Source organism: Diceros bicornis, chromosome 10 (assembly GCF_020826845.1).
Source record: "Diceros bicornis minor isolate mBicDic1 chromosome 10, mDicBic1.mat.cur, whole genome shotgun sequence".
Classification (NCBI taxonomy): domain Eukaryota; kingdom Metazoa; phylum Chordata; class Mammalia; order Perissodactyla; family Rhinocerotidae; genus Diceros; species Diceros bicornis.
The window spans coordinates 73755720-73776741 of record NC_080749.1 but is presented as its reverse complement, the minus strand read 5'-3'; the positions used below and the strand labels follow the sequence as shown (position 1 = coordinate 73776741).

At 37.8% G+C, this 21022-nt stretch overlaps 1 protein-coding gene across 5 annotated transcripts in view; it reads right to left on the bottom strand.

Moving 5' to 3' along the window:
- Nucleotides 1-14766, bottom strand: part of SLC39A10 (solute carrier family 39 member 10) — a 118143-nt gene extending 103377 nt beyond the window's left edge. For 3 of the 5 annotated variants that reach the window (XM_058549465.1, XM_058549463.1, XM_058549467.1), the window contains exon 1: nt 14664-14766. The gene's annotated coding sequence lies outside the window, so the exon portion shown is untranslated. Of the gene's footprint in view, nt 1-14179; nt 14255-14663 lie in introns of all 5 variants that reach the window. The other 2 variants (XM_058549464.1, XM_058549468.1) reach the window with 1 other exon arrangement.
- Between the last annotated feature and the right edge of the window lie 6256 nt (nt 14767-21022).

Here is a 21022-nt window from a genome sequence, read left to right as displayed (position 1 = left end):
CTCCTCCCTCGTTTAAATAATCGTCCTACTCTATAACACAGTCATTTCTGTATTGTCCCGTCTCCCCTTTAAGATTCTGCCACTCTTTGTTCTCTCTGCCTGTAGCACCTAGCCTGGTCCTAGGCTTTCAATAAATGTTTGTGGAACTGAAATAAATTGCTTGGCTTTGCTCAGAGTCCCTTTTTCTAGCATGTGGAAAAAGTCATCTCAGTTGATACCTTCATCTTCACCGCACGCTATTAAGGTATAGTGACCAAAAACAACACACAAAAAAAGTACCATGGTTGATTTTTAAACTGCAGCATAAGAAATTTTAATTATTTTTTCCTGAAAGAGCTCAAGATGAATGGTTCTTCGTGTTTGGTGGTATAGGCCTCAAGATGCAGACAGAAGTGTTCTTGTGATTTTAAATACTTTCTGGCTAGCATGGATAATAATCAAGGGTAATCAAAATACATTATGTGTAACTTTCACAAGTTTATAAAATAAAATGCAGCTTAAACTCGAGCTTGTCTTCAGCCATATCTACACAGTGCACAGGATCACAAAAAATGCAGTGAATCACTGGATTGTATGTCTCTATGTTACCCCACATTTAGATCTGGAAAAGCCACAGACTAAATTGCCTTGATTTTGTCATCTGCAAAATTGGGCTGAGCCATGGGAGGGAGAGATAGAGGAGGGGAATTGACAGCCGTCTGGCGCACCTGTGTACCCAACTCTGTTCTCACAGAGGCAGGGAACTACCAGGCTGTCAGCAGTGAGGCAGACGGATGAGAGCTCATGTTCTGTTGGTAGGAGGTTGGTGTGTCAGATTGGTTTGTGAAGGGGTATTAGGATTTTAAACAGAAGATCAAAATATCCTGTTATATCTGGGTCTTGTTATAAATAATTACTATTAGATTTTGAATCTCTTGGAATTAACTTATCTTTATTTCTTCCCTGTCGCCTAGGCTTTCACACATGTTTAAATGAAGAATTTTAACAGCTATGTGATTTGCATACATTGAAATGCTATATATATCATCTTAAATAATTACCATAATGTTCTACCAGCAAGTAAATACTAGTAGCATAGATATTTATGAAATTGGCTATGAAAATTTGTTTGATCATTTGGAATGAGAAAATGTCGTAACATTTCTGACATTAGGGTCAAGGAGCAGTTGCCTGTGCTTTTTCCTGGGAGTGGCTGACATTCCCAAACAGCCGGGTCTCTGAGCCGCCACGACAGCCGTTTCAAAACTGAAAAGCTAAGAAGGTTGCCATTTTAAGGGATCCTAAAAACTTTGGGGAAAAAAATCCCACCAAAGACTGAGCATTGTTCGCTGTTGAGCTGCATAACTGCACCTTTCATGCCTTGCTGAGGGTGGGAAACAGCCTGCATCCGGCCCAAGGACACAAAAGCCATGCGGTAGATAGCTCTGTGCCCGTAGTGTGGAGAGTAAGCACCAACAGGGAAGCAAAATAAGGTAATGGACATGGAGGCTGAGATTTACTAGATTATAACACAGGCAGAACCAGAAATCCTACACCTTCTGGAAAGACCAAATGTGGATTGGGCCATGAGATCCAGGCTAAGCTCTTTTGCCATCTCACTGTGTTCAAGATGAAGGCATGTTAGCTCAGAGCCGGTCTTCCTCAGCAAAAAGAGGAGGATTAGCACGGATGTTAGCTCAGGGCTGATCTTTCTCCCAAAAAAAAAAAAAAAGATGAAGGCATGTTTAATAAGGTTTAAGAGTGTGATATCTGGGGGCAGATAGACCTGGGTTCGAGTCCTGACGTTGTCATTTATTGTGTTAGTTATACAACCACCACCACCACCCCCATACCCAAGTCTCAGTTTTCTTATTTGTAAAATGGAATAATTATACCTACTTCATAGGGTACTTGTTGTGCAGGTTGGATGACATAATGTATATAAATAAAGCACTCAGCACAGTGCCTGGCATTCTTAGTGAATGTCAGCTAAAAACAAATGATGAATATTAACTGCTCAGCCTCTCTTGTCTGTCAAAAGGTGAGAGAGTCACAGAAAGCCCCTGCAGTACGGAAAATCAAATAGATCGGGCCCCTCTGAACAAGGGCTGCTGTCCACCCTCTCTCCTCCTGTTATTTTAGATCACCTTCATACCTCCCATCCTTGTCACTGTCAGATTGCTAAAGACATTCCTTCATTCAAATGTTTAATAAGTGCCAACTCTGTGTCAAGTAGCAGCTATGTGTTGGGGGTGTATTGGTGAACACCTCACGAAGATACTTGAAAAGTTAGGTAATAAACAAGATAAACACACAGATACAATTGTCACTTGTAAGAAGAAAAAAATGGAACTCCACTCTAGATGAGTTGACAGGAGAACTTCCTCTCTGAGGAAGGGAAATTTAAGGTAAGAGCCCAAAGATAAGAGCAGACCTGTTTTCTCTCCACACTTTATGGCCTTTCTCACAGCACTTGTGACAATTGCCAGCCTTATCTGTCCTGTAACTCCCCTGTAGTTGCTGGCTATCAGAATCCAGAGGTGATCTCAAGGCACATTCAGGACAGGCTATTTCCTGGAGTGACCCTAGGGTCATGGTCATAGATGTAGCCACAGGGCAGCCACACACACCCTTGTGCAGGCTGTTACTACATGAGGACACTAGGCAAGCAGAGTGCCCTGGCACAGGGCTGCATTCACCTGCCTCTGAGTAGGGGGTGCCTTTTCTACTTCACACAACCAGAATTAGCCAGTGGCCCTGTGCAGCCTCGAAATAAAGAACACTCAAAACCAGTGAAAGGCTTTGCAAAAGCAGGCTGGCACTAGGGACTCAAGGTGCCAACCCAACTTAATTCCCACGTATAGGTGACATAGAGGACCCATATTACTGTAGACTTACACCATGATTTATAACCCACTCTTCAGAGGAAGTGTGTATTTCCTCCTCTTGGCATCAGAGGGATCAGGGTTTCTGCTGGCTTTCTAGCTGAGTGGAGCATTGGGGGCCCTAGGGGCCAGTGACAGTAGCTTGGGCCCCCATTGCCTAAGTCCTCACACTTCTTCCACTAACTGCTCCTGCAAGGACCGCTGTCCGGCCGTGCTGGTCCCCAAAGCTGTGACTAATGGCCTCCTTCTCAGGCTCTCAAAACTAAGCAGTTCTTGTTGGATTTGGAATGATTCTCCTTCATACTGAAGCAGAATCATTCTTTCTGATTATCTAAAAACAAGCCACAAAGAATGCCTTTGTGAGAGTAACAAAAGAGGAAATAGTCAGGGGGAAGATGTAGGAGACCATGAGCTAAAGACAAGGGCATGTCAAGTTAATGTTTGCACACTCAAAACAGTTTCTAATTAAAATATTTCAGGGGGGTAGAGGAAAGCTTTTATAGAGAATTGTATTAAATTAGTTTCAATAGGTTTAACTCCAAAAATTCCACATATAATATTCTCCTGGCTACCTTTCTTACATATGAAAACTTAAAATTATGCAGATAAATTCTCAAGCTAAGGCATGTTTTGGCCTAATTAGCAATGCCTCAGACTAGCAAGCAGGACTGTATGATTTTAAAGATAGCACTTATACTTAGGGCAAGAACTAACAAAACTGGCCAGGCTTGATCTCTATCAAGGTGTCCTTGGAGGGAGTTAAAAAAGAAAAAGAAAAAGGTATTAGCCTCTTAGAGAGGCTAAATTAGAGAACTAAAACAACAGAAAACAGAGCTAATAGTGCACAAAGTTTATGTGGATTTAGATGCATTAATTCTCCTTATATATGTAACTCTTTATATATATATATATATATATATATATATAAACTCCTCATATATATAAAAATATAACTCACCCACTACTTTTGGAGACTACTCAAGTTATAACTCTAGTTAATAGATTTCATCATTGCAAAGTAGTTCCAATCCCAATTCAGAAATTCTGGGCTTCTGGCATGCCAGTAAGTCTATAGTAATTTCAAGGGGTGTTGTAAAACTCTCAAAATAAAATTAATGTGATTTTCCTGAATTTTGAAAAGAAATAAATATGGAATATAACTTTTGGGGGAAATGGTGAGGCTACTCTAAAAAGACTGATAATCTTGATTGCAAGTACTACCATTTTTATTCCTGGGTGACAAACATGACTGATATCTCTTTTAAAAGAGTCATGCAAAGAAACGAAAGCTTTGTTAAGAGAGAATACATTAAAAAAATTGCAATCACTGAAGAATGTACTTATGATATAAAGATTTCAGTGCCACAATCTCCCTTCCTTCTAGCCACCCCCCCCCCATCCTCCTGCTGTCCACCATGAAATCAAACTTGTGCTGACTCTCCTTAAATATATTTAAGATTTTTATCCTCTGGATATTTTCTCTCAGAACATTATTGAATGGCAGTTTACATCTAGAAAGAAATGACCAGCAGTCTCTTGAAGTTTAAATAACCAAGAATACCCAGTTAACCCTGCAGTGATGGATTTAGAAATGACATAAAAGGGAGGATGTGCAGTCTGAATGGCCCTTCAACTTACTGCTCACAGGCGATTGTCTGGATGCTAGTGAGATAGATGCACTGGTTAGATGTGAGATTATTCTTCAGCCAACCCACTGTTGAGAATTTTGAGTGGGTGATAAAAATAATCATAGTCATGATATAGAGCATGTATTCATTCATTCATTTATTCATTCTTACAACAAATATTTACAGAGAACCCATGGTTCTAGGTACTTGGGCTGCAGTAGTAAACAAAAAGATCATTACTATCAGCCAACTTGACCTAACTGACATATAGAGCACTCCATCCAGAAACAAAAGAATTGACATTTTTTTTCACTGTACATGGAACGTTCAAGAAGATATATCAGATTTTGGGCTTAAATCTCAATAAATTTAAAAGAATTGAAAATAAAAAATTATATCTCTGACCATAATGGAAGGAAACAAGAAGTTAATAATTTTCTAGGTACCTGGAAAATCCTCAAATGTTTGCATTAAGCAATATACTTCTAAATAACACATGATTAAGTGAAAAAGAAAACACTTTGAAGTGAATAAAAATAAAAACACTAAAAATAGCAGAATGTGTGTGATGCAGCTCAAGTAGTGTTTGGTGAGAAATTTATAACACTAAATGCTTATATTAGAAGAGAAGATCTAAAATGAATGATCTAGGGCCGGCCCCGTGCCTTAGCAGTTAAGTGCACGCGCTCTGCTGCTGGTAGCCCGAGTTCAGATCCCGGGCGCGCACCGACGCACCGCTTCTCCAGCCGTGCTGAGGCCATGTCCCACATAAGCAACTAGAAGGATGTGCAGCTATGACATACAACTATCTACTGGGGCTTTGGGGGAAATAAATAAATAAATAAATAAAATTATAAAATGAATGATCTAAGCTTTCACATTAAGCAACCAAATAAATAATTAAGAATTGAGGCCTACATTCTCCACCAAAAAAAAAAGGAATTAAGAAGAAGACCAAATTAAACCCAAGGTAAACAGAAGGAAGAAAAGAAGATAAAAGTAGAAATCAATGAATCAGAAAATGGAAAACAGAAAGAGAAAAATCAATGAAACCAAAAATCTTTTCAGATAAAGTAAACATCATTATTCATTAGGGAAATGCAAATTAAAAAAATCACATAAATTACCACTTTAGTGACTAAAACCAAAAAGATTGAAATACCAAGTTTTGGTGATTATGTGGAACAACCAAAACTCTTACATGTTGCTAGTGGGAATGCAAAATGGTAGAGCCACTTTGGAAAACTATAGTTCCTTACAAAATTAGACATATATTTACCATATGACCCAGCAATCCCACTCCTAGGTATCTACCCAAGAGAAACAAAAACTTACATTCACACAAAAACTTGTTTGGGAATGTTCTTAGAAGCTTATTTATAGTAGCCAAAAATTGAAAACAACCCAAATGTTCATCAACTGGTAAACCAATAAATTGTGGTGGGCTCACTCATACAATGGAACACAATTTCACAATAAAAGGAATGAACTACTGCTACATGTAACAATAATTTAAGAAAATAAGCTATTGGATGTGGACAAATTTCAAAAGCACTATGCTGAGTGAAAGAAGCCAGAGGCAAAAGGATACAGACAATACGACTCCGTTCAATGAAACCCTAGCAAGGCAGACTGTAGTAGGGGCTGGGGGAGGGGAGGGGCAGAGGAGTAACTGCAGAGGAGCAGGGGGAAGTCCTTCTGGGAGACAGAAATGTTCTGTATGTTGATTTTGATAGTAGTTACAGAGCTTTATACATTTGTCAAAACTCCTCCAAATGTACACTTAAAATTATTGGATTTTACTGTATGTAGATTATACTTCAATAAAGCTGAAAAAAATAGAAGCTCTATGAATGACATGAAAAATCCAGTCTAATCAAAGGTAGATCTTTTTCAACATGTTGCTAAATCAATTTCTGACATGCTAAGAAAATCCATCAAATCTTATCACTTCTTTTGAAAGGGGATGTTTGAAAGCATCAGCATACTCATATTTAAAACTGAAGTAACACAATTGCTAAAGAAAATAAAATGGGAAAAGCAAACAGAAAAAAATGAAAAATGAAAAAAAAAGTGACTTGTTATAAAACATTTAAGACAAGTAAGACAACAGTAAGACAAAAGAAAAAATAAACCAAGAGCAAAGATATTGTTCAAAAGTCAAAGAGGAAGAATTGTTTATATCAAGAAAGAAGCTTTGTCTCTTGACCAGAAGGCAGGAATAGTGAGAAAAGTCTAACCAGATGGACAGGGCTCTGTGGGCAGCCTTAGTGTCAGATTTGTGGCTGCCAAGCAGTGTAGGCCATTTCCAGAAATTAAGTTCTATATAATACAAATGTATTATCTAACGATCTGGTATTAATTAAATCTCCATTTTTTGCAACAAGCTTTATATTCAGAGCAGACTTATTGCTTCTGCAGAACACACTGCAGCCACCATATTCATATTCAAAAGACCTTTTTTCTTCCTCTTCAGAACTAGTGTTGCATTCCTCTTTTTAGCAATGAGACCTTCAACTCTCTGGAGAACGAAGATTCCCTGCAGATTCACAGTTATCCTAACTTGCCCTGCACCACGTTACTGCTGCCTAGATGCTCTGCAGGATCAGTTCTGCTACTCATGTCTGATGAAACTGCAAGCTCTTGTAAAAGATGGAAGAAATCTAAAAGCCAGTGTGTTGACTTAGGAGATTTCATTTTCTCCTTAAAAGTAGGTGTTCTTTTAACCTAGATTGACTGAACCAAAACTTTTTCCTCTGTTTCTTAAACACATTAAAAGAAGGCACCGAATGATTTTTTTCCCACACTGAATGACTTTGATGGATGCTCATTCCAGAAGCACCTGCTGTCTTAAATACTTAAGGGCAAAAGATTCTGAGAAGGTATGACCTTGGAAGAGCTCCCCTCCTGTGTAATGAAAATGAGCACATTTTTGAAAATGCTGCAGAGCATGCACGGGAAAACAAGTAATCCTGATGCAGTGAAACCTTTTCCCCTGCAGTTCGTGAAGTTTCTGAAAACACTTGTCAGCCTGTGGGGAGTGGACGGAGATAAAGGTTGATCCCTCAGCTCTATCTGAGTCCAATAGGACTGCACAGCCCACTGCACTGATGGGCAACGGGTTCAAAAGGGGCAAAGAGTGCCAGAGGTGAGGCCAAACGTGGGCTGTAAGAGACTGTTATGGCTCAACTTCCAGAAGCCTCATCTCACAGAAGTACCATGACTGTGATGCTGAAGGCAACTCCGCTGCTACCCAGGTTACTGCCCAGGCTCTCCCAGGGCTAAAGGACCAAGGCATCCAATGTTCCGGCCATGTTGCCCAAATTAAATAGTTCTCATTCAACTGAAGAGTCCTAACTAGTATGTGTGAGATGTCTCAGCCACTTTATTGTTCATGAGTCTTAAAATTGGCATAAATGTACTGAAGTTTACTTAAAATATACGAGTGGATCCACAACTTTCCTTATATTCACTTGCATCCTACAAGCCTGAGTGTGAAATGCATGGTTGTGTTATAGTCAGTGGGCCCTGGAATTATGTATAACCTTGGGCACACTCAAGCAAGCATTTACCCCCGTGAACATCACCCAATATGTGCATCAGCAGAAAAATTGAGAAGCAGTCTGATACGGCAGTGATACAATTGTAAATCCAATTGTTATGCTTTTAAAAAGTTTGCTAGGACCCCAGAAAAAGTATTACACTTTCCAGACTCTAATACTGAGACAAGAGACTTGGCTAAATCAGAATCACAACTAGATTTTTAGTTCAAAAGAATACTTTTCCTCTGTTTAAAGCAAGTGGTTATCATCTGCCCAGATAGCTATTCTTATGGTTTCGTCAGTTAATCAAAGATGAATGAAGTCTTACAAAACATACCTAAATGCTTCCTTCCTTTTGTCATTTTCCCAGCACATTCAACCCTAGAAAGTTTAACAAATAAGGTCAGAATTTGAACTTGCACACACCGATCATTAATTCCTCTGAAAGAAAATCACTGATCAAGTGGGAGTGTTTCCAGTTTCCATCGGGTTGAAACTAGGGCATTGGTTTCTGATATAAAAAGGAAACCTAACACCAAATATTGAAAAGATTTCCATTTTCTTTGGAAGAGATTACCTAGAAGTGTTATATCTCTCATTTTCTCTTTGCGTGTCTTCTGTCAGTGGTACCATTGAGAAATCTGGTCTCTTTCAGGCTTTTATAGCAGGACAAGGAACTCTCATCAGAACAGCTCTCATTAATGGAGTATTAATATCATTTGATTGATATTTTATTTTTAGATAACACAGGCTGCAACTTGGCAATAGTGTGGATCATATCTTAGATCAGAGGTTGGGTAAGCTTTTCCACAAAGGGCCAGATAGTAAATATTTTAGGCTTTGCAGAGACCATATGGTCTCTGTCTCACCTACTCAATTCTGCCCTGATGGCAAGAAAGCAGTCCCAGACAATGCTTGAACGAATGAGTGTGGCTGTGTTCTGATAAAACTTTATTTATGCGTGAGATTTGAATTTCATATAATTTTCGTATGTCACAAAATATTCTTCTTTTGATTTTTTTTGGGCAGGGGTGAGGAAGATTGGCCCTGAGCTAACATCTGTTGCCAATCTTCCTCTTTTTGCTTGAGGTAGATTACGTCTGAGCTAACCTCTGTGCCAATCTTCCTCTATTTTTCGTATGTGGGATGCTGCCACAGCATGGCTTGATGAGCGGTGTGTAGGTCCATGCCTGGGATCCGAACCCGTGAACTCTGGGCCACCGAAGCAGAGCATGAGAACTTAACCACCGGGCTGACCCCTTTTGATCTTTTTAATCATTGAAAAATATAAAAACCATTCTTAGCTTGCAGGCTGTAAAAAACAGGTGATGGACCAGATTCGGCATTGGGGGAGTAGTGTTGACTTCTGACTGAGCTACACTCCACCTTGTAATTGCTGTAAAAAGAAAAATCCCAAGGCTCCAAACCAAGTATAAATAATTAAATAGTAATTTGGGGCTACTTTCATATTGCAGTGTTTGGAATCGTCTTCAGGAATCCCCAAGAGACTGGCTGCTTGAGTCGCAGCTTCTCGAAGCTTTCCAAAAGTGTTAATAGTGAGAATCAGAGGGGCAGTCAGGGAGGTGTAGGTCATGTGAAGCTGTCTTGCCCCAAACAGGAAAATTGCTTTCTGGTTCTGTGTTTTGTTTTAATGTTGTTGTGAATTTAGCATTCTATTCCATAATCTATTTTCCCTCAAGTTTTCTAGAAAAGCTAAAGCCCCAGGAAGGCATGCTTGTTTGTACAGAGTCCTGTTACCCCAGAGATAGGGTACTTGAATCTGAAAATCCAGAGGCAGGCTTACATACTACCATACTCAAATAAAAAATTAGATAAAAATTTAGTTGCAAAATCCCATGTCATTAAATAGCTTTTACCAGGAATAATTGTTCTGAAAGTCAACTGCTGCAATGAGACAGTGTTTCATTTACGATTTTCTGTAGAAAAGGGAAAAGCTGTATAGTTATTAATATCTAAAAGCAATGACTTCAGAATGACAAGAACATAGGAAAACAGTAGGATCAAATCCACTGAAATGGAATCTTCCGTAAGTAATACCAAGATGATGATAGGGAAGCTAACAGCAGAAACCAATCGCTCTTCTAACTTCAATTCTTATAAGAAAGTGCATATTTAAACTACAAATGGCTCCAATTGTTTTTGACTTTCAGATTCTTTTAGTCCTGCTACCTGGTGTGAGTCGTCTTTGCGACCCTAGAGATTTAGCAACATTTACCAACTGACATATTTCTATTGTTTTCTCCCAAGACACCTACTCTCCTAAAAGTCCAAACCAAAATCTGAGATCTGTTTCAATCCACTTCCAAAAGATTCTTCTCTCACTCTTTTAATGCAAGCACTTGACTTCCTCTCTTAAGAATGGAACCCAAAATTGTACGCTGAAGCTGGTAAGTCTTATACCCTGGTGAGTTACCATGACAACCTGCAGATTAGCTTCTGGAAAACAGTAACGAGAGTTTCATCCCATTTCCATCACTGTTACACAGCCCCATCCCCCTTTGGGTCCTGTCAGGAGGAAGGTCAGTGCTAATTCTTCTGCTTCAGTTTGCTTCTTTGAAGAGACCGGAGAAAGACGCTGCCCTCTCCTTGAAATGATTGCAATCAAGGACAGAAACCTTGCCAAAATCCTGGCATCAGTATTTTGCTTTGGAGGGTGGTTCTGATTTGGCTGTTTAGTTTTTTGTACCTTTTCTTCTTTTTAACGTGATGGATATGATTGCAAATCTAGAGGCGTGTTTTACAATATGCGGCACCCTGCCTTCACAGCTTACAGATGCAGCCACTGACTCCTTTGGAAGGTTGCTGTTTTAGCTTGAGAAAAGTTTGGAATCTGACTAGGTACAGCAGCTCAGTGCTTTGGCTTTATTTGTACACAAATCAGATTTCCAGTCAAAAGCAAAACAATGCCCTTTTCCCTTCCTCCCATGCTCCAAATCTTCAGTTAGCACATCCAGAAATGTCTAAGCTGTCAAGGCATTTGGCCAAAAAGATGGTAAACCAGAAACAGGTCATCTCTGGGCCAGGGTTCAGCCTTAATTTATTATTATTTAAAAAAAAGGAATGAAATGGCTCCTTTGGAAGGCTTTTAGAGTCAAGTACTAAACGCTGTAAGGTCTGGGCAGTCTGCAAATGTTTCATTTTAGAGCTCTATAGAAGTGTTTAAAATTTAGGGATTCAAACAGGGCAAAATACATCTCGGTCCACTGAAGCATTGTAGTAATCAGGGACCTGCTGACAAGTGGCCTGAACATTTCCACCCATTGGTGTCCTTCAGGCCCTGCACACAGTGAGTGCTGTGTCCGCGGGTCATCCCTCACACACCTGCCCTTCAGTCCTTGAGCCCTCAGCCATTTGAGTTTCACAGCAAACAATGGGCTATTTACTTAACGCAAGGTAATTCGTCTCCTACCTGAAGTACTCTTATGAGAATATTCTGTAATACACAGCTTTATTTCTGGTTACTCTTGCCTAAACTCTGAACATTTCGGTGTTGGCCATTGAAAACTGAAAACTACTCCTGTTTGTGGTAATTGAAAAAGAGAAATGCGGTTTGGGAAGAGAAAACTGAGTTGAAGAGAACGGCACATTAGCAAAAGAAAGGAAACTTAAGAAGCAGAAGACATCCCGGCCTCTGAGTGCACTTGGATGGTGTCCTGAGGAAAGAGGCAACTAGACTTGAGGGAAGCATCTAATGGCCTGAGCTTGGGTGCGATAGTTTAACACAAATTCACTATAGGTCTTAGAGAGGATTGAGAAATATCTTCTTGGCTATATGGAGTAGGTTAAATAAAGAGAATCCAGAACTTAAAAATTTTTTTAATTATTAAAATGATTGTATGATAAAACAGCTTGAGGAGTGAGATCAAGGACCAAAGATGCAAAAACAAACCACCTCATCCGTGTCGATAGAAGAACAAACCTCCTTAAGATCCACGTTATCTGGAACAAGACAATCTCACTGAAGCCCTGTAGAGTCAAGACCTTGAATAGTTTTGAGCATACCGTAAAAAAATTAAGCCTACAAACATCTATTATGACTTTGATGTATCGCAGATATTAGGTTTAATTAGTGTGTTTACATCATTGCCTTGCTTCAGTGAATGATAAAATAACCCTAAGGGCACCTATAAGGCTACTCCTGACCTCCATTTCCTGAACACTATTTCTCCTTAAGAGTTTAACCTTTTAAATCACATTCTTTCTAAGAGAGATGTTTTCAGAAACCTAAACTTGGGATGGGCCTCCTACATTGGGGAGCTGAGATTGTTTCAAGTTAGAAGAGGTTTTGCACCAAGAGAGTTAATTCACACTTCAGGCCTTCCAAAAGCCTGGAGTCTGACCTTCTATCCCAGGGAGTGGACACCTCTTAGTACACTTCGCAGTTGGCACTGACCCCAAATGCCTACTGATCTGTCTGGGCTTGTTAAGTAATTTTCTTTTATCTTTGAAATTGTATCCTTGACACAGCTAATCTGAAGGTGCAACATATTAAAAAATTTTTAAGAGCACAAACCAATTCCAGCAGAGAATATATAAGGCAGGATTTAAAAAATAGTTATGCATCTTCTAAATTCAGTATTAGTTCCCCAGGAAACACAAATACTATTTAATGACTTCATCTTAGTCTTTTTCTTATATAATTTGTGTTTGTATTATCTTTGATTCTTCCACTTTTAAGGCCAGCATTATAAAAACAGAATATGCTTTTTCAATGTCTTAATGTGCATACTTTACATTATATGGAAATTTATCTGCATTTATTTTCATTGTCTATTGTCCCTCCTAACTTCCCTTTACGTTCATTTACTATTCCATTTCATCATTTCATAAAAGTATTTTGCAGTTTGAATCAGTTCTTCTAATTGACTGGTTTAGAATAGGAGAATTTTTTTAGTGTTCATTTTGTCTCTTGATTTTTCTGAATACGTTCCCTCATCACATCATGCAGGTATTTTGGGATTAATGATCAATCCAAAGAGATAAGGTCATACTGGCAGTATATCTTTTTCATTACAATTTCACGTATCTCACCGATTTAATCATTTACTAGTTCAATTTTCTGATCAGCCTGAAAATCTTTGCTGGTCAAATTGCTTATCTTGTAACTAACTTACACACAAGCCTCAGACTATTTATCAGGCTACTAAGCGAAGGACTGTAGTATTTACTGTGCAAGTTACCACGATGTTGTGAACAAGCAGCATGCACATGCACCCTGCTGTGGACACAGAATTCTTTATTTCACAGTAGGAATTAAAGAGATTTTGTTGTTGTTGTTTTCTCTCTTCTGATTTGAAAAGTTTATCAGGTGAAGGAATTGAGAACATACCACCCAAAACATGCCACTTTGGCGTATTGATTATTTTGAGCTGAAGGCACTTGAGAAACAGCAGATTCATGAAGGGCTGTTGGACCTCTGCCTTTCTACCTAAAAGCAGATCATAAAATTTCCAATGAGAAAGGCACCCTCCCTGTACCAGGAAGAGAACATTCTCATCACCAGAGACTGGGGGTCGTTGCTGGAAAGGACCTGTACAAACTTACTAAAATAATCCTTCTCTTCCATTAGTTTTCCTCCTCATATAATTCCTAGTTGCTGTCCCACAATTTACTGCCCCTAGTCCAAGCCCCTTTGTCCTGTCACATCTCCACAATTGATCGTTCTTTGTGTAAAAAGGTATATAAGATTTTGGGCCTGACAGCTCCTTCAGGTCTTCATTTTCCATCTGAAGACTCTCATGTATGTGTGAAAAAATATTAAATCAAATTAAATGTTTAAATATTAAATATTTGTATGTTTTTCTCCTGTTAATCTGTCTTATGTCAGTTTAATTCTTAGGCAAGCCAAAGAACATAAGAGGGTAAAAGAAGTTTTCCTCCCTGGCACAGCAAAGTTGATACACACACCACACACACACACACTCAGAGTTCTTCTGCATTTTTGCACATTACATTATATCATGTTGCCTCATAATTGTGTCATATACCCAACATTCTACATTATCCTAGAATCTAGATTCTCAGAATTGAAAGAAATCTTGAGAGGATCAAATCAAACAGCGATATTGACTCACAAGACATTGGATGAACTTATTGCTTAGACAGATGGCAAAGAACCAGTCACCTGAGTTTGTTTCTTCTTATAATGACTTCCTTTAAAAACACGTGTAACAGTTTAAAGCTTCTGATGAATGATTCCCTGTGTATACAACAAACATTAACAGTTTAATTTTTTATGTGCCAAAGATATAGTCTCACTAAAGTTAGTAGTTCCTAGATCTATTATTTCGCTAAGAACATGAGAAAGGTTGTTGGAGGAGGAAAAAGGACAAGGTACGTGGATCTCAAGATCAAAATTTCTCCTTGGATAGGCAGTTTCTATTATGTAGAAATTCAAGTTTATGTCTTCAACACGATATTCCACTAATATCCGAGAAGCACTCTGCTATCCTTGAATCTTGGTCGAGTGCATCCGCCACGACATCAAATTCAAAAGTTAAATACCAAGAAAATACAGGAGCATGTCAAAGAGGCAATAAATATCCTTCCCACAGCCTCAGTACTAATAAGTCCTAAGCCTAGGGTGGGCTGAACATAAGAAGACTTACCCTGGCGACAGCTTTTCAAGGTGCTTTAGGTCCAAACGAAAAGGATGCAATTCTGCTCTCTCTTAAATAAACTTCCTTCTATCTTGGTCAGGGCAGACAGAATGAGAGGTCAAAATGGTTTCAGCCTGCCTCAGTTTAAAGTATTCTCAGGAGGGTCTTTTGGGAGGGGTTTGCCGTCCCTAATTAGCATCACAATGGTTCCTCATCAAATCCTAATCCACTGCATATTTCTAGCCTTTGTGATTTTTACGGCTGTTAATTCTCTTTGTTTTCCTTAGCACAGATCTTGTGTTCCTGGAACTTCCAAACTCCACTTTATAATCTTATCAAGTTCTGTAGGGCTTTAATTTCACATTTGAGATATAACCAACCCCAAGATTGACACCTTTGAAGTGATGAGTCTCAGGACTTTGCCATGTGGTTTTCACTGTAACGTGAACAAATCTCAAAGAAAACAGGGCTGGCTCTGTGCGTTCTCTTCCTTCAGATGTGGCTCCCTCATCTTTAGGGATGGCCTTTTCCTTCTTCAAGTCTATATACCTCCTTAGTAAGAATTACTGAGGTGTGCAGGTGTCAGGAACCGGAGAGTGGAATTCTGACATTTTACTTCAGTGTAGATATTGATTTCTTAAAGAGAACATGGTGGTGGAGGGACTTAACTTTTAGTCCTAGGTAAAACTAGAAATCTCAGGAGGAAGTTTAGAACCCTTAAAGAATAGGCATCATCATTATCACCATCATCAATAACAACATTATTGCAACTGGTAATCTTGTAGCATGCTTACTGTGTCTCAGACTTTGCACTAAGCATGAATTATCTCATTTAATCCTCTGAACAACCCTATGCAGAAGTGGTTGTTACCATCTCCATTTACTCCATTACTAGGGTAAATTGGCCTAATTTACTAGAGATATTAATGAATGGTACTGCTATACTATAATGAAAATACAGACTTTCTGGGGGCTGGCCAGAGTGGCGTAGTGGTTAAGTTTGCACACTCCGCTTTGGTGGCCCAGGGTTCGCAGGTCCCGCCCACCAGGCCATGCTGTGGCGGCGTCCTGCATACAAAACAGAGGAAGACTGGGACAGATGTTAGCCCAGGGACACTCTTCCTCAAGCAAAAACAAAAACAAAAACAAATGCAGACTTTCTGACTCCCCAGTTCGTACTCTTAAGCACTCACCTTCTAAAACTGGACATGCTGAGCAATATATTCTTAGAGATAAAAGTGATCTTAGAGGTTGAGTGTCTCCTTGAACTTGATAGATTGTCATGGCCACCTTATATATTTTATTTGTAAAGGTTTTTAAAAAATTATTTATCTATTATCTAATTCCCTGATCTGAGGAATATAGATAATGAATCAAGAGTATCAGCTAATTTGTTCATTGTTTCCTTGTGGAAAATATGTAAAAACTTCAATCAAGAATTAAGGAAAGCATGGCTTGTGATCATTTTTACAGCAAAATGATTTTACAAAGTGTTGTTTTATGTAAGAAGGAGAAAAGCGTTTTTGACAGTTACTGATTTTTATTTCAGTTTTGTAAATGTATAGAAGTATTAGTCAAGAAAACCTAATCACTATAGTTACTGTGCCAGGAAATCTGCATCTAAAACTTATTTTTGCCCTAGAATGCATTCTGCTAAAAACGGACTTTTCTAATTATCTTTGGTTATCTCAGCTCTCCCACTAAGATCTTTCGTGCATCTGCTCATCAAGTTGCACAGATTTCCAAATGGAATTAGCAGTCTTAACAACTTTGCTATTAGCTACACCAGTAGCATCCTTTGAGAATGTTTTGCTTATCTTCTACTTTAGCAAATGTTTTATTGTTTTAGTATCATTTGGTATGGGTAACAATCTGGAATTTGCTTCTGAAACATATGAATTTCTTATTTTTAAAAAAGCCGTGCATAAATCATTAATGATAATAATAAATGTCTGAAGGAATTTATTTTTACCGTATTTATCCCAATTACTGAAATATTTTAAAGAAAGCAGTCATTTAAATCTTCCTAAAACATTTATATCTATGCATGTATAATTTAAATTGTACACATATGTATTTAATAGTATATACATTTATATTTAAAGACCATTTTATAGAATCTGGGAAAGAAGGCCAATAAATTGCTTTTCTATGGCATAGAAATATATAACTTCTCTCAAGAATTGAAGGACAAATTCCAAGATAAAGTTTGTCTTTTTTGTTAAGAAAATATATTCTCATTTCTAATAAACTGTCATTCTCACAATAATACAGGAAATAGAATAGCTGCTAAGGTTTTTTCCACTTTAAATAGTGTCCTCTTTCAATATGTAGCACTATTTTTTTCAAACTTTGAGAACATTAACTTCTAAAATGTTTTGTTATTTATTTTGATGTCATACTTACATCTTTAGCATTCCATTAATCTGTATCTACTTTTTTAAATAACATGACACTTTTTATACTAAGTGGAATTGAATTTGCTTAAAAAATTATTTTTTTCTGGTTTTGGGAAGCAACAGGTACTGAGGTTATTGGATCTTGCAAGTAATTTCTTTCTCATTTCTTTAAAATGATGGTCTCCTCACTCTAATTTTTCTTTCTTTCCTTCCTCCCTGCCACCCTTTCTCCCTTCCTTCTTTTCTTTTTTCTTTCCTCCATCTTTCTCTCCTCCTTCCTTCCTTCCTTCCTCCCTCCTTCCCACCCTCCCTCCCTTTCCTCCTTTTTCCTTCTCTCCTTTCTTCCTTCTCTCTCTCCCTACTTTTTTCCTTTCTTTCTGTCTTTCTGAAAGAAGGTGGCTTAAAAGGAGGCAGTCACTGAGTCCTGAGTCTGTTAAGGGCTATTAATAACTTTTAGTAAAACACTGGGACCATTTAAAGGCAGCATATAGCTTTATTTACATTTGAGATGAGGAACGTTGTACATTCTGTTGACTTCGATCCCAGGTGCATGGCTAGGTAACTATAAATAATTGAAAATTCCAACTCTGGTTGGGAGACCATAGATCAATGTATAGGACCTCAGGAAAATTGAGTCATGATCATCTTCACTTTGAACTCTACACACATGGTGAGAGGGAGTAAAAATGCTCTTCACTGTGCAGAAAGGAGAAGTCCATCATCTTACTTTCTTGATAACCTAGTATGGTTAGAGGTCAAAACAGGAAGTGCCATTGTTAACAGGCAGAAACATGAAAGTTCTGTTCTTAAAAACACCTTGAACCTTCTTCCCCATAAGGACATTTTGAAGGCAGGAACTTTGGGTGGGACTATATGGCTTCCTGCACTCTCTTCAATCAAAGTGGTAAGGTTTGTTTTTGTTTTAAAATGCAGTTAAAGGAAAGATATTTGCCATTTCAGAATAGAACAACATTCAGTTCCTTTTAGATTTTTATGAGCATCTGTGATCATTTGTCATACGTGGCTAAAAAATGACCAGTACTGATGAAATACCATTTTATTTTTAGAGAAAAGCCTCAACACACTTTCCCAAAATAATTAAAAAAAAAAATCTCTGCTTCCTTCCAGGGAAGTTTTGTGCATGGCTAAATGTGGCTGCATACACTTTTATGATAAAGACTATCTTTTTACCCAAATATACTGATGGTGAAAGCTTAAGGGTTATGGTCTCTGGAACTAGTGAAATAGAATTCCATTTCCTGGATTCCTTATGCACAAAAACTAAGTCATTCTTATAACACTTGTTGGCTTGAAATAATATTTTATACAAACAGAAAAATGTCATAAACCTAAAATAATGAAGGTAAAGCCAGGAAAGAAATAATTTGATAAATAGATATCTCGATCCCTAAACTTTCATTTCCAAACTTTCAAGTTTTCTCCCCATGTCTGATAGCAAACAAATATTCTAGAACAAAACTAATCATTCAAAATAAGGATAGGCATACATTTGCTACAGGTAGAAGGAATCCAATCTATTTTTTCTCTTTTCCTAATGAAATAAGACTATTTCAAACAAGGATATACTAACATATTGAGGGAACATTTTCAGCCCAAATGCCTAATTAGAAGTTTCTCTTGAAGCTGTCAACGTACTAAAAATAAAGCTTAATACAGTGACAAAATAAAAGACAAAATCCCCAGATAATGGACCAGGAAATTAAGATAAAACACCTCACTACACACCCAGATCCAGTCAAGGTCTTGACCGAGAACACCATTTTATGTATCTTTCATGGTGGTCTTAAACACATTTGTGTTTGGAGCTCCTTACGTATTGACTTCCGCATACAATCTGTAGAAAAAGAAGTTTTCTGACTTATCTATTGTAGAATGATATGGCTGACCTTAATGAAAAATAAGAAGCATTTTGCAAAACTATTGAACTGGTCTAATAATAGATGGTGTTGCGTTGAATCTCCTAACCCAGTAATCCAACTAGAACTTTCTTTATTTTTTTCTACCATCAAAGTGTAGAAGAGGTAACGTTATAAGCCCAGAATGAACCTCACAAGAGGTCTCTTTATCCCACATGTGTTATTGTAGCAAAATTTGCTTGAAATTCCATTTCCCATCTGCAGAAACCAAGAAAAGCAGCAGGAATAAGCAGAGTAGAAGAAGAGCAAGGGATAATCCCAGAGTCTCAATGTTTCAGAGTCCCATGTGATCACAGGGCCATTTAGTTTAGCCTGCCAGCTTTTCTCTCTCCCAGATCTTGGTGCTTCTGTCCACTTTTTGTTTTAGAAGGAGAATTGAAAAATTAATGTGTTTTTATTTATGCAGTTGGAATTTTGAAATTGTGTGTAAATTAAAAGGGAGTAAACGCTTGCAGGTTGAAAGTTCTATTTAAAAGCTGTGGGATTCTTATAGGAAGAAATCAAAAAGCTTAGAAAAACTCTACATTTAAAAAGCATTTTATGGTTTACAAAGTACTTTCATATAAAATCATTTCACTTGAACAGTGAGGAAGGTACAGGGTCACAGCATGAGTTTCTAGCAGCGCTGTGACCACAAACTATGCATCACGGTTCCTAGACTAAGACTCTTCGTATATGCTTTCCCTCCCCCTCTCCTCCCTCTCCCCATAATTGATTCTGAAGCTTAATTTATGGATGATTAATAACATAAAAAACTACAAGCTTTTTGAGGGCAAACTTCGTGTCCTATTTATCTTTGCATCTCTAGTATCTAATCCAATGTAGGTATTCAGTTAATGTTTGTTGAATGAATGAAATAAAAGACAAATTGAAGCAGAACTGTCTTTCACATAGTAAATAAGTAAATGAAAACAGAAGACTACTATTATAGATTTGAGACAACTATTCAGAATACCAAGTACTGTATTAGATGCTATCCATTTATCTATCTATTTATCTGTCTATCTATCTATCTATCATCTAATTCATCTACTTGTCATCTATCTCGTTAACCTCACTCCAAATAATGCATTTGATCATTTATTATTATTTACAAATTTTCAGGTCACTTAGTCATAATTATAACTTAGAAAGACTTGTCCTGTTTTATTGACAGCATAGAAATTAGAATTCATTCTTCAGTAACATAAGGTTTATTGGAATAAAGCAAATAAAAACGATCATGAGAGTACAAGACTGTGGCCTGCGACCATTAACTCATGTTTACATCGGTTTTCCTTATTTATCACTGTTCTATTTCCTTTATAATCTTCACAGGCTTATGAAAGCATCAACTGATCGTTTTCATATTATTCCATCAGCAGGGCTTATCCATGACTAGATTTCAGCTGGCCGTGCTTAGATAAAAACAAGTTTTCGTACATATATTTTTTCCACCTGTATGTCTAGGTAAAGATCCTGGATGTGTTCGGCTTTATTTTATTTCTGCAAAGTTTCTATAAGTAAATATTTGTGCATGTGACTTGGAAGAAAATTTAGCGGAAGAACTAATTTATTATTTATTTAAGACTAATAATGATAGGTTCACGTACTAGCAAGATACACTGAGGAAAAAGAAGCTCAAAGAATATACAAATTTTATGAAGCCAAACCCATAAAACAAATAAAGATAAAATATCCAGGATCTGATTTAGATTTTCTAGATCTATACCAAAGAAGAAAATACCCAAAAATGGCCCAAGCTGTAACTTTGCCAACATAGTTACTGCTGTCAAGAAACCCTACATGATGCCATCTAGTGACAAGTGACCAACATACGATTAATCACAGAAATGACAGGGCGAGGAGGTGAAATTCCTGGGATTTTATATGTAAAGGGAAAAATCCTTCTGAGAAAATTAAATTTGGTAGATCAGTTTTATTTCTGCAGGTACACAGAGTGTATGAAAACGTATCGCTGATCTGCAGCACGGGGATTTTTATTTTGAAATACCGTGTAGCCACCTACCTCCAGATCTGCACCTGCCCCTCC